This window comes from Loxodonta africana, chromosome 13 (genome assembly GCF_030014295.1).
Source record: "Loxodonta africana isolate mLoxAfr1 chromosome 13, mLoxAfr1.hap2, whole genome shotgun sequence".
In the NCBI taxonomy this organism is placed as follows: domain Eukaryota; kingdom Metazoa; phylum Chordata; class Mammalia; order Proboscidea; family Elephantidae; genus Loxodonta; species Loxodonta africana.
Window position 1 is genome coordinate 66,379,533 of NC_087354.1, and position 14,094 is coordinate 66,393,626.

The window sequence follows — 14,094 nt, forward strand, 5'->3', positions numbered from 1 at the left end:
AGTCTCTCTTTAGACACAAGTTTAAGCAGGACCTTTTCCCTGACTACCCAAAAAGGAATTGAATGCCTAGTCTCTGTGCTTCCTTAATACTCTGTTCTTCAACCTACCTCAGCACTTAAAATGTGCTGTGGTGATGTGTTGACTTGTCTATCTTGCTAAACTGGAGGCCTCTTGAAGGTAGGGATTATTCCTCATTTGCTTAGTTTTCAGTGCCTGGCATTCATCCGGCACAAGGGGAGCGCTCAATAAATATTTGATGGAGAAAGGAAGGATGAAAAGTCTTGACGAATCATACTAACTCTCGCCTTTCTTAAGAAAAAGTGATGGTAATGTCTATTTACTCCGATGTCAGCCTTTATAGAGTGCACTGAGCCATAAAGTGAACAATTCAGGGCTCTCTGACTAACAGAGATGATGGAAATAATTGCTTGTCCCCACTGCTGGAACCCATAAATATGTTGAATGAATCATGGCTATGTTCCTGCCATGAATGCCACGAAAATGGTCTAAGGACTCCTGGCAACTCTCCCAAAATTAAGACAAATTTCAGTGTTGGCTGCTTAAAGTGTTTTCTGGCACATGTATTTTTGAGCACCACACCTGGCAGAAGGATAGTATCATAAAACTGAACCTGATTGTGTTGGACAAGCAAACTGTACTTCTGGTAATACAACCACAAAAGGTGCATTTATATTCTCATTCATGGTGGTATGTAGTGGTGACTAATGAAGACATAGCTGAGACGAGTGTGAGTTTAGGACCTAAATTTGGCTGCTGAATATGTGTCCACTAACTTTTTGAGAACCTGGCAAGCTTATTTTGAAAACAGGTTTGTTCTTGAAGTTATGACTAGAAAAATCTTAGCTGAGTAGAGGTATCTCCCCAACCTCCACCCTCCAAATCAGAAAATAATGGTCCCTGTCTTTAAAAAATCAGAAACTATGCTCTGGGTAGATAGGTTTTACATGAGAGATAATTTTTAAATTGCTAGGACCCTCACTTAAAAGTTACTGTAACAGAAAAATTGAATTTTGCTATGAATAAAAAAAAATCCCTGAATAATAAATGGAGGCTTAAAAAAACTGCTTTGTTTTTCTCATGCAGTGAGAAATTCAAGGTAGAAAACTCAGAGCTGGTGGAGCAGCTTCAGAGTCTCACACTTTTCTGCTCAGCTGTGCTTGTTACTTGGTAGTCACAGGATTCCTGCTTTGCTTCTAGCATCTTGTCCAAGTTCCAGGCAGGGATCAGGGAGAAGAGAAAGACCAAAGGCCAAAGGATACCTGCCAGGAGAATCTACCCTCTTTTAAAGAATTTTACTGGAGGTCTTGCTTAGTTATCTAGTGCTGCTATAAAAGAAATACCACAAGTAGATGACTTTAACAAACAGAAATTTATTTTCTCAGTTTAGGAGACCAGAAGTCTGAATTCAGGGTGCCAGCTCCAAGGGAGGGCTTTCTCTCTCTGTTGGCTCTGGGGAAAGTCCTTGTCATCAATCTTCCCCTGCTCTAGGAGCTTCTCAGTGCAGGAATGCCTGTTGCATGCAAAGGATGCACTCTGCTCCTGATTCCTCTTGCTTGCTGGCACAAGGTCCTTCCATCTCTCTGCTGGATTCTTTGTTTTATATCTCAAAAGAGATTGACTCAAGATACAAACTAATCCTGTAGATTGAGTCCTGCTTCACTAACATAACTGTCTCTAATCTGTCTCATTAACATCATAGAGGTTAGGATTTACAACACATAGGAGGATCACATCAGATCACAAAATGAAGGACAACCACACAATACTGGGAATTATGGCCTAGCCAAGTTGATAGCCATTTTTGGGCACACGATTCAATCTATAATAGGCCTCATTTAGTGTCATTTTTTTTTTTTTTTTTAGTGTCATAGTTTCTTAGGGCTGCTGTAACAGAGTACCACAAACTGGATGGCTTAAGACAACAGGAATTTATTGTCTAACAGTTCTAGAGGTTGGAAGTTCAAATTCAAGGTGTCTCCAAGACCATGCTTTCTGTGAAGACTCTTCCTAGCTTCCAGGGGTTCCTGGCAATCCTTGGCTTGTAGACGCATCATTTCAGTGTTTGCCTAGGTCTTTACGTAACCATTTGCCCTCTGTGTTTCTTTGTTTCTTCTTTTTATAAGGCCAACACTCATATTGAATTGGGGCCCACTTTTCTCCAGTAAGACTTCATGTTAACTTAACCAGTAACATTTTCAAAGACCCTATTTCCAGAGGAGGTCACAGCCACAGATATCGAGGGTTAGGACTTCAACATATCCTTTTGGGGACACAATTCAACCTATGACATGTAGCAACTTCTGCTTCCATCTCGTGATTGCCTCATCAGCTAGGGCTTCTGAAAATATGGTGTTTAATTAAGTTGGGCACAGTGTTGTCACACATTAAATCAGAATTCTCTTAGTAAGGAAGAAGGGGAAAATGGATGTTGAATGGGTAGCAAACAGTTTACCACAGAAATCCCTTTATAAACTTAGAGGATAATTTTAGGATAATTAATAATAATTCATTATTTTAGGATAGGGTAAAACTAAGAGATTCTAAATTATTAGAGTCTCATATGTTTCTATCTAAAAAATTTTTTTAAAAAAAGAACTTAAAAGCTAAAAGGGAAGTTAGAGGCTGTCTGATCATTCCCTCTTATATCAAAGAATAAGTCTCAAAGATGTGTAAGCAGTGTAGCTGGAATTTGCAAAGCTAATCATAGCAGTGTCCTTGACTTTCACATAAGAACTTTTGCTAGTATACTTGCTTCAATAACTAAAACAGTTGTGCAGTTCATCTTTAGAAAGTAGTGTTAGTTGTTGTTAGTTGCTGTCAAGCCGGCTTCAACTCATAGTGACTACTGTCTTAGGCTGGGTTCTCTAGAGAAGCAAAACCAGTGGAGTGTCTATATATGTATATAGAAATAAATAGAGACAGAGAGAGAGATTTATACCAAGGAAATGATCAAGGAAATATTTAGTAGATTTCCTATCTGTTTCACCCCTAGGGATACCGTGACTAAGTAGCCAACACCACAAGTCCATATGAGTCAGGCTATTCTGATTACTTCTTTGATTCCACTGTCCATTACTGTAATCACGCCCACCTTGTCTTTGTTGATTGAGTGCTGCCACTTGGCCCCTACCATCAAGGGGTCCAATCAGCCCCATTGTAGGTAGGTGTCTTAATTCAGTTAGGGCAGTTCCTGCTGTCATACCTGACTTAGATAAAATAGTAATCAGAGCAGTCTTCAAGGATGCTGGGGCTCCCTTCATAAATTTGTTCTGCACCATTGGTAAAGTGGGTGTCCTCTGGGCACTCCATGTGTGGGGTCTGTGGTCTAACCTGAAAATCCACTCCAGCATGCCAATTTTCCTAAGCCTTTGGCTACCTTCTTTTACAGTATAGCAAGACAGGTCTGGTACTTCACATTGATTTAGTGTTGACCACCACGTAATCTATGCTTCAGTGGCCCAACAAAATAAACTATTAGATCCTTTCCTAACATCTCGAGCTGAAATGTTGAAAGAAGAATCTGTGCTTAGTGGACTCCCACATCAATAAACTCAGACCGATCCATTTTTATGTTCCTTGCACCATTATCTCACATCCTTAATAGCCTTTCCCACACATATTCCCCAGGTTTCTGTTTGTACATGTTAGAAAAGTCAAGCAGTTCTTTTGGAATGTAACGTACCTCCTCCTAGGTCACACTTCATTCTTCACCTTTTTGGGCTCACTGGGACTTAAATCTAGTTATAGGTCTGGAACGTAAAATGGGTGATAGGGACGTGTTTTGAGAGTGTTCAACTTTGTCTTGTAAGGCATCTGCTCAGGTGATGCCCCAGGCAATGACTCAGAGGAACACTCTTCAGACACAGCTGGGTTAATCTCACCAGATGGGTGTGGAGGGGCTAATGATTTTACTGGGGAGGGTGGCTTAGCAGACAAAGATGGGGTAATCTCTTCTGATGAGAGTGAGAGAGCTGGTTCTGTTGGCAGAAGTAACTCAATGGAATTTAGAAGCAGGCTCAGTGTCCCCAGTTTCCTGATTATCTGCCCATATGTGCCCATCCCGAGTTTCAGGATTCCATTTTCTTTCAATCAATGCCCTCCTTTAAATTCAGGCACGACTTGAGGCTAGGGATACAGTTGGCATTGTAATTCAGCCACTCTTACAATAAGATTCTGGGTTTGGTTTTCAGCAAAATCAACTCTGTTACTGTAAGAAATAAGGCTTTCTTTCAAGGCACAAGTGGAAACATCAAGGTCATTTATGTGGTGCTTGAGTGTTGACTCTGAAGTCCTGAGCTCATTTCTTCCCTTCACCACTTTATCTAGTGAAAGTAGGACCTACCAACCAACTTCCTTATACTTCTCATTATGACAAAATTATAGAAAGGTGTCAAACATGCAATCATCCAGAGCCTTTCCTCTCACCAATACCTGATCTATCGTTGGTGTCGTTAGATGCCATTGAGTCAGTTCTGACTCATAGCGACCCTAAGCACAACAGAATGAAACACTGCCCAGTCCTGTGCCATCTCTACAGTCGTTGTCATGCTTGGGCCCACTGTTGCAGCCACTGTGTCAATCCACCTCCTTGAGGGTGTTCCTCTTTTCTGCTGACCCCTGTACTTTACTAAGCATGATGTCCTGCTCTGGGGACTGATCCACCCTGACAACATGCCCAAAGTATGTAAGATGCAGTCTCGCCATCCTTGCTTCTAAGGAGCATTCTGGTTGTACTTCTTCCAAGATAGATTGGTTCATTCTTTTTGCAGTCTATGGTATATTCAATATTCTTCACCAACACCACAATTCAAAGGCATCAGTTCTTCTTTGGTCTTCCTTATTCATTGTCCAGCTTTTGCATACACAGGAGGCAATTGAAAACACCATGGCTTGGGTCAGGCACACCTTAGTCCTCAAGGTGACATCTTTGCTTTTCAACACTTTAAAGAGGTTTTTTGCATCCGATTTGTCCAATGCAATGCATCTTTTTATTGCTTGACTGCTGCTTCCATGGGTGTTGATTGTGGATCCCAGCAAAATGAAATCCTTGACAACTTCAGTCTTTTCTCCATTTATCATGATGTTGCTTATTGGTCTATTTGTGAGGATTTTTGTTTTCTTTATATTAAGGTGTAATCCATACTGAAGACTGTGGTCTTTGGTCTTCATCAGTAAATGTTTCAAGTCCTCCTCACTTTCAGCAAGCAAGGTTGTGTCATCTGCATAACACACATATATAGATAGATAAATAGAGAGATTTTATCAAGGAAATGGCTTACCTGGTTGTAAAGGCTGGAAAGTCCCAAGTCTATGGGTCAGGATGGAGGCTTCTTCTGACTCATGTAGCTGCAGGGGCTGGCGAATCCAAGATCCAGACTGTGGAGGCTGCTGAATCGCTAGATCCGCAGGCAAGTTACTAGCTCAAGTCCCAAGAACTGGAGGTCAGATGAACAGGAGCCAGCTGCAGGATGCAGAACAAACAAAAGCCTGCAAACCTTGCCAGAAAGTCCATCTCTATTGGATTCAGGCCACATCCTCAAGGAAACTCCCTTTCAACTGATTGGCTACCCACAGCAGATCCCATCATGGAAGTGATCACATTATATCAGATCTCAACACAGAGGTGATTATATCATTAAATGACTGCCAAACTATACCATAACTGCCAAACCACTGAGAATCATGGCCCAGCCAAATTGACATACAACCTTAACAATCACCGAGCTCTTAAATATAACAGAACACAGTATAATGTCTTTACCAAGCTAAGTGTTAACACTCCACTCAAGATAAAAAACATTAACTCGAATAGCTAAGTGCTGCATCTATTCACTTTGCTTTTTTTTTTTTTTTTTTTTTGATCTTATTTCCTAGCTTGAAGTAGAAAAGGAAAGGTTTTTAGCCCTGATGATGACCAATATTTGGGTTAAAAAAAAAAAAAAACAATAGTCTTTATGCAAATCAGTCTGCCCAACTTTGTTTATTCTATGATCAGATTACCAGACTAACAAATTTAAATGTAAAAATTCGGCTGATTTTAGATCTCAAAAAAGGGTAAAGAAAATAATTTACTCACACATTCTCAAAAAAGCTACTTGTTGAAGTCTTAAAATTTGTAGCATATTATAAGAGACCTTTCGGATTGATATGTGTCCTTGAAATTGGTCTCCGTGTGTTAGAAGTTGAGATGATTTTGTGATTTATGTATAAAAAGTACACTGCAAAGTTAATGGTGCTAGTCTGAATGGCATGGAATTTGTTATAAAATAAAATGTATTTATCATTCAGGCAAAAAAAAGTGTCCATTTTATTAATAAAAGGTACACCCACAAAATTCACAGCAGTCGTGCAATGAAGTGTAACCCACTTACCAAGAGTAATAAGATATAAACCTATCAGTTAGGCGAGGAAAATAGGCTCCCATCCAGTCAGATGTAAATAGTACTTTATAGTTCCTTGCCATGCAGGCACGTTTATGAACTGATTTGATGAAAGTTGCATAGAATAAAAAATGCTTTTAGAATTTTTTTTTAAGCAATTTAAAACAGACTTTTATTATCTCACATAGTTTCTGAAGATCAAAAATCCAGTAGTGGCTTAGCTGGGTGGTTCTGGCCCAGGGTCACTGTAAAAACGGTTTTGGGCGGTATCTGACCTCCTCTAACTTCATAAGTGGGAAGGAGAATTGAGATCAACAGCCCAAGGCTGATTCCTATGAGTTGGGGGTCAGACATGCCTCCTCTCTGACCATCTTTACCAATTCTGACACCGACTGTTCCTCCCACGGCACTCTCTATATCTCCACTGGGTTGGATAATTCATTGCAATGGCCACACAGAACTCACAGACAATATTCACAATTATGGGGTTTACTAAGAAGTATCAAGTTACAATTCAGGCTGAGGAGCACTCAAGGATACAACTCTTCCATCAGGATAGCCTCTTCTCAGCCATGCTCACAGGCACACCTCTCCCTGGCCCTAAGGCTCTGCCCAAAGGCACTCGGCTTTCTCTCTCCATGGGCCAGGAGGCCCACCGCACTGTCTCCTGCTGCTGGGTCTCTCCTGCCACTGCTTCTCATGGTCTTCAGGGGTACAGCTTCATGTCTCTCTCTCTCTGTCTCCTGCTTCCAGGAGCTTCTCAGCGCAGGAATCCCGGGTCCAAAGGACATGCTGACTCTTGGCTGTTCTTTCTTGGTGGTAGTGGTGTCTTCTCTTTCCCACCTCTGGGGTTGCTTATTTCAAGCCCAGTAAGATGGCAAAATCGACCAATCCCTTTGATGGGCCACAATTACCCTATCACACAGTCAGGTCCGATCACTTGGGTGAGAATAACAAGACCATGGCTAGAAAGGCCACACAAAAGCAATCCATCACACCAAAGTCACTCACAAGGTTGCAGGTGAGCTGTCAGCCGGTCTGCAGTCATCTCAAGGCTTGGCTGGGGCCGGAGAATCCACTCCCAAGATCATTCACATGGTTGTTGGCAGGCCTCAGTTCTTCACTGGCTGTTAGTCAGAGGCTTCAATTTTTTTTGCCATGTGAGCCCCTCCACGGGGCTATTCACAAAATGGTGGCTTGAGTTACCTATTTATTATAACCGGAAAGGAATACAAGTGAAGAGACACATCAGGCAAGCTCTCGGAGAAGTTCCAGCATGAGGTTTCCATTGTCCCCAGGGATGTGCTTCACTCTCCCCTTTATGGATGTTCTCACCACTCCAGGAAGCCCTCAAGAGCAAAACATGTGCTTTGTAGTGACAAATACTCTAATGTCCACGGGTAATATTCTCTGAGTTGTTTGAATCAAGCACTGCCTCAGAATAGCAAGTCATGGGACCAGTATATTAAGGAGCCCTGGTGGCACAGTGGTAAAGCACTTGGCCGCTAACCAAAAGATTGGCAGTTCGAACCCACCAGTTTCTCTGTGGGAGAAAGATGTGGCACTCTGCTTCCATAAAGATTATAGCCTTAGAAACCCTATGGGACAGCTCTGTCCTATAAGGCTGCTATGAGTCAGAATCAACTCGATGGGAATCGATTTGGTTAACGGGTTATGAGTATATTGGGTCCCTGGGTGGCATAAACAATTTGCACTCAGCTGTTAATCTAAAGGTTGAGGGCTGCAACTCACCCTGTGGTGCTTTGGAAGAAAGGCCTGTCGATACGCTTCCGTAAAGATTACAGCCAAGAAAACCCTATGGAACAGTTCTACTCTGTAAAATATGGGGTTGCCATGAGTCAGAATTGACTCAATGGCAACGGGTTTTTTGGTTTTGGTTTTATTGCACACGTATATTTTAATAACTTGCGATATGACGTTAAAAAACATACTGTCTTTGAGGCTAGTAGTTAAAGAGAAATACAGTATATCATTGGTAAGGGATTTGCAAGGTTCCTCTAGCAATTTGCATTTAAAAGGCTTATATTAGAAGCTTAAATTGAAGGCAATTCATTTTCCTTTTAAAAGAGAAGTATTTAGTACATGAAATAGAATTTACTTTTAAAATTCACTCTCTATCCTCAGAATTATGTCAGACATATGGTAACAGTTGTTTAACGTGCCAGCAAACCAGGGTGTTTGTTTGTATTTAGTATAAACAAATCACGCACATCCACATGAACATGTGAAAAAAATTCTCTTTAGATAAAGTCACTTGTGCCTTGTATGTTTAAGGGACCCTTCTGTTAAATGAGTTTCACGTGCCTTGACAAAATAAAGGGGTGAGGAAATTGCACACAAAGAAAACTGTTGTATTTTAACTTGAATATAAATTGAGCAGTAGAAGGATATCAAATTATTCCATCTCTCTTAGAAGGGTGTAATAAAGAACTGAGCTTACCCATATACCTACCAGGCCCTTATTTCATGTCTCAAGTGAAAAGAAGTTTATAATCCTGATCTTCACCTACATTTATTTTCAATCACAAAACAACAGCAGGCTTCAGCACAACTTATAATAAAGGACAACCTCTTTCCAAGAGGAAGTACAAGCTTGGCATAGAAATTAAGCTAAGAGCCAGGTATATGTATTAGCAGACTGCATGGGGTTTTGCATAACACTTGGCTTGGATTATTGCTACAAGTCATTTCAAAATATATACTAAAAAATGACTTTGAGACTTTTAGAGGCAATATAAAGAGTATAGTGGGAACTAGGAGTCCTTGGACAGTGCTCCACTGCCAACCAAAGGGTTGGAGGTTTGAGTCCACCCAGAGACACCTTGGAAGAAAAGCCTTGTGCTCTGCCCCTGAAACCCTACGGAGCACGGTTCCACTCTGTCACACACATGGGGTCTCCAGGAGCCAGAATTCACTGGACAACTGGTAGTGGGAATTTACAACAGTGCTTTAAGACTTCTCAAATTTTGATTCTGTGAAACCGAGTCTAGACCCCAGAGAAACACTGTGGTGGAGAAGGAGTCAGTCGTTTTAGGAGAGAGGTCAGCTTGTCACTCATTTAGTCACCAGTATGCTGAAAGAAAATTTGTTGGGGGTATTTCTTCTCATCCCTGAGGTTAAAAAAAAAATGACCCACGTTCTTTCCTTTTAAATATCTCTTTTTCGTGGGGGGAGACAATTCTTATCTGTACAGAGAGAATTACTCCCATTCTATGGAGTACCTTTGGGTGGTGTTATTTATGTTAGTTCTCTGGAGCAAAGCATTATCTGTAGCTGCAAAACCATCTACAAAGTGACACAGGAAATTTGATTCATGGTGGGGGCAGCTGATCTAATCACTTTTCCTTTCTCATCTTAAAGCCCCCCTCATAAAATCCCCGAGCTTTTGCCAAGCTCTTCAAATAGTCTTTTAGCCACCACATGAGTTGAATTCCTGTCTCTGTGCCTTGACTGATTGCTCAGGCGGCTGTGTGGGTGGCTTCAGCCTTGCACTGAAGGCTTTTATGTGGTTTTTTTGGCTGATGGGCTATTTCAATTGCCTTGTCCTTATGGGTAGCATCTCAGATTTGGCTGGCTGTGATGAGCACATCTTGAGACATTTGAGAAAAATATTTAGTGAAAATTCCTTGTGATGTAAACACAAATTTGTCTTCTTTTCTCAGCATGGAAAATTTTCCACCACAGAAAATTGCAAAAGACTTGGAAGAATTAGATTGCATCTCATTTTAATAAACAAAAGCCAGCCCAAACATCATCATCCTTGATGCTTTCACATTGCTGAAAGTTTTATGAAGTAGAAGATAAACAGTAAAAAAGGAGAAAAGAGATTTTGTTTGCATCTGCTGTGTTCCTTGGCCTTGACTAAGCACATAGCTTGACATACAGTACGGTAGACAGTTCAGCTCTGTTTACCAAATATTCATCGAGGACTATTATTTTCCTCTGGGGGCAGGTGGTTCAGTGGCAGAATTCTCACCTCCCATGCAGGACACCCAGACTTGAGGCCAACGCACCTCATGTGTAGCCACCACCTGTCTGTCAGTAGAGGCTTGTGTGTTGCTATGATGCTGAACAGACTTCCAGACTAAGATGGACTAGGAAGAAAGGCCTGGCAATCTACTTCTGAAAATCAGCCAGTGAAAACCCTATGGATCACAATGATCCGATCTTTAAGGTGACTTGATCGGGGGATGGCGCAGGACTGGGCAGAGTTGCATTCTGTCGTGCACGTCTTAGTTATCTAGTGCTGCTAGAACAGAAATACCGCAAATGGGTGGTTTTAATGGAAACCCTGGTGGCGTAGTGGTTAAGTCCTATGGCTGCTAACCAAAGGATCGGCAGTTTGAATCTGCCACGCGCTCCTTGGAAACTCTATGGGGCACTTCTACTCTGTCCTATTGGGTTGCTATGAGTTGGAATCGACTTGACGGCACTAGGTTTGGTTTGGGTGGTTTTAACAAACAGAAATTTATTTTTTCACAGTTTAGGAAGCTAGAAGTCCAAATTCAGGGCGCCAGCTCTAGGGAAGCCTTTCTCTCTCTGTCAGCTCTGGAGGAAGGTCATTGTCTTTTTTAAGCTTCTGCTCCCGGACAATCTTCAGGTGACTTGATCACGGGGATGGTGCAGGACTGGGCAGCGTTTCTTTCTGGTGCACATGAGGTTGTCATGAGTCAGAGGCTGACCTACGGCAAACAACAACAACATTATGATCCAGGCACTATGTTAGGTAGTCTGGTTACAAAAACGAATAAAACATGTGTCACAGGTTGGGTTCTTTGGAAATTGACGTGGGGATAAGAGTGCAAAAGTATTATTGGTGAGTAACTCCTGTGAAAGAAAAGGGGAAGAAGCAGGATCAAGCAGAGGGAATCATCAGAACACAATGAAGACCTGACAGTGTTTCTGCCAGCCAGCTGGAAATTCCAGAGCAAAGGCTGCCCATTGGAGAAATCCCTCATGCTAAGAAACGGCTAGCCCTTGTACCATTGCTATGCTCAGTACTGGCTGGGGGCCACTCCAAAAAGAGCATGACCTCTGCTGCCATTGCCTTGCTCAGTCCTTAACCAAGGTCTTCTCCAAGAAGAGCATCACTTGTCTTGAATGCTGAGGTAAAGCTTGAAGAAGCCAACAGCTGGAGGCTGGCAGGTAACCAACTGCTCCTCCTGGGCTGCAAGTGCTCTCTTGAAGGGGGATTTGAGCAACACATCTCCATGCCTGCTATAGACCATCTCTTGGGTCATACAGAACCACTTATCTATGCATATTTGAAAACATTTCAAAGGCTCAGGTGGACCTCTCTTCCTGAGGGGAAATTTACATAGAGGCAGGTAGGTGTGACGAAGTAGAGCCCTCAACTGGTACTCATCACCTCCCGTCTCCACTATACATTCTAAATTGCCTTCACCTTCAAATACCTCCTACGCTGCTCTTGGCAGCTTTTCTGAAGAGTCTGATTCCCTATTAAACATACACTCCTCTGGCCAGAAGTCCTAGCTACCCAGTGCTGCTATAACACAAATAGCATAAATGGGTGGCTTTAACAAACATAAATTAATTTTTTCACAGTTTAGGAAGCTAGAAGTCCAAATTCAGGGTGCTGGCTCTAGGGGAAGGCATTTTCTCTCTGTTGACTCTGGAGGGAGGTCATTTGTCTCTTTTGAGCTTTTGCTCCTGGACGATCTTCATGTGACTTGGCAACTCTCTTCCCCCATCCCTGCTTGCTCCTCTATGACTAATCTGCTCTTTTTATATCTCAAAAGAGGTTGACTTAGACACACTCTGTACTAATGCTGTCTCATTAACCTAAGAAGAAAACCCTATTCCCAAATGGGATTATGACCACAGGTATAGTAGGATTTGCAGCACGTATTTTAGGGGGACACAATTCCATCCATAGCACCAGGCTTGCTGCATGTTTCCATTCATGTGGCCAGAGTACCCCCATACTCCATTGCCAGCCTCCTGCTTCTCCATTGTTCTTTCTGCTGATTATAGATGTTAAGGAGCACCCTCGTTGGCTGCCTGTCTATTTGGCCCTCCTCACTTTCTTTTCAGCTGCTATTGAGTCGATTCTGACGCACAGCAATCCCATGTGTGCAGAGTAGGACTGCACTCCAGAGGGTTTTCACGGCTGTGATCGTCCAGAAGCAGGTCATCAGGACTTCCTTCTGAAATGCCTCTGCGTGTGTTCAAACTTCCAGCCTTTTGGTTAGTAGTTGAGTGCTTAACCGATTGAGCCACCCAGAAACTCCATGTTTGGAGACATCATATTCAATTAACCATCTCTACAACTCCCTGTGAGTCATAGGCCTTAGGCTACCCCTCCAAACTGGCTTCTGGTGATGAAGTACCACCACATGGCCTCTATTCCTTCAGGGGCTTTGGGGTCCCCATTGCTATTAAAGAGCCAAGATCTGTGACTGCTGTGATATCTCTAAAACTATCAGCCCTAGGCTGCAAAAGACAGCCCTCACTGAACCTCTTAGTGGTGCTGGTTTCTCTCTCACGAGGACATTCCTGATAGCCTTGTTGAATGGTGTGTTCTCTGGACCATCTTGTGCAACATAGTCCTCTGGTGGGTGTTTTGGCCTCACGTTATCTGTCACCACTCCAGCAACCACTTCCCTCAGCCTTTTTATTCCTTCTTGTATTGTCTGTAAAAGCAGTTCAGCCATCTCAGGTATTCTCAGGGTGGGCAACTGATTTCCCCACGCTACTAGAGACCACCCTACTAGTGAGTTTTTCCCATCCCTGGGGCCCTTTCAAGGGTATTATATTCCTTATTCTAAGAAAGTACCTAGAAGCCAAAGAACTGGTGCTTATCCACTCTTCAGATCAATAAGAACATAGTCAAGGAGTTGCATTCAAAGAACGAACACCCAAGGGCCTTAAGTATACCGGGGCCTGATTTAGATGATGGGATCCTGAGCCTGATTGGTAAGGGGATAAAACTCTTGGAAGTTCTTGGGAGAGAGCGAAAGTATATTGTTTGTGGGAGAAATACAAATAATTTAAAGTCAAAGGACTGAATTTGGTTGCTTTGAAACATTCCTGCAAAGTTTTGATACTCTTCTCATCAGGGGGTGGGATCTATGCCCTCTACTCTTATGCTGGGATGGGCCTTTATGGCTGCCTTGACTAATACAGTATGATAGAAATGATGCTATGTGACATTCAATACTTGGTCATAAAAATCTTACCACTTCCACGTTGGCTTCTCAGGACCTCACTTTTGGAACCCAGACACCATATTGTGAGGAAGCCCAACTAGCCTATGTGGAGAGACCCAATAGAGAGGCCATGTGTAGGCGTCCTGACTGAAAGTTCAGCTGAGGTTCCAATTAACAGCTGATATCATCTGCTAGACATATGAGTGAAGTCAACTCCAGATAATTCTAGCTCTCAGCTGTCAAGTCACCTGCAGCCTTTGAATCTTCTCAGCTGAGGCTCCAGACATCATGGAGCAGAAACAAAACATCCCCACTGTTATAATCTGAATTTCTGACTCACACAATCCATGAGCAAAATAAAATGCTTGTGTTATGCCTCTAACTTTGGAGTCACTTGTTTTGCAGGAAAATAACCAGAGCACATATCAAACTGGCAAATATAAAGCATGTTCCTCTATGTCAGCAACAACTAAATTGAAAATATAAAATATTTGGAATAAGGA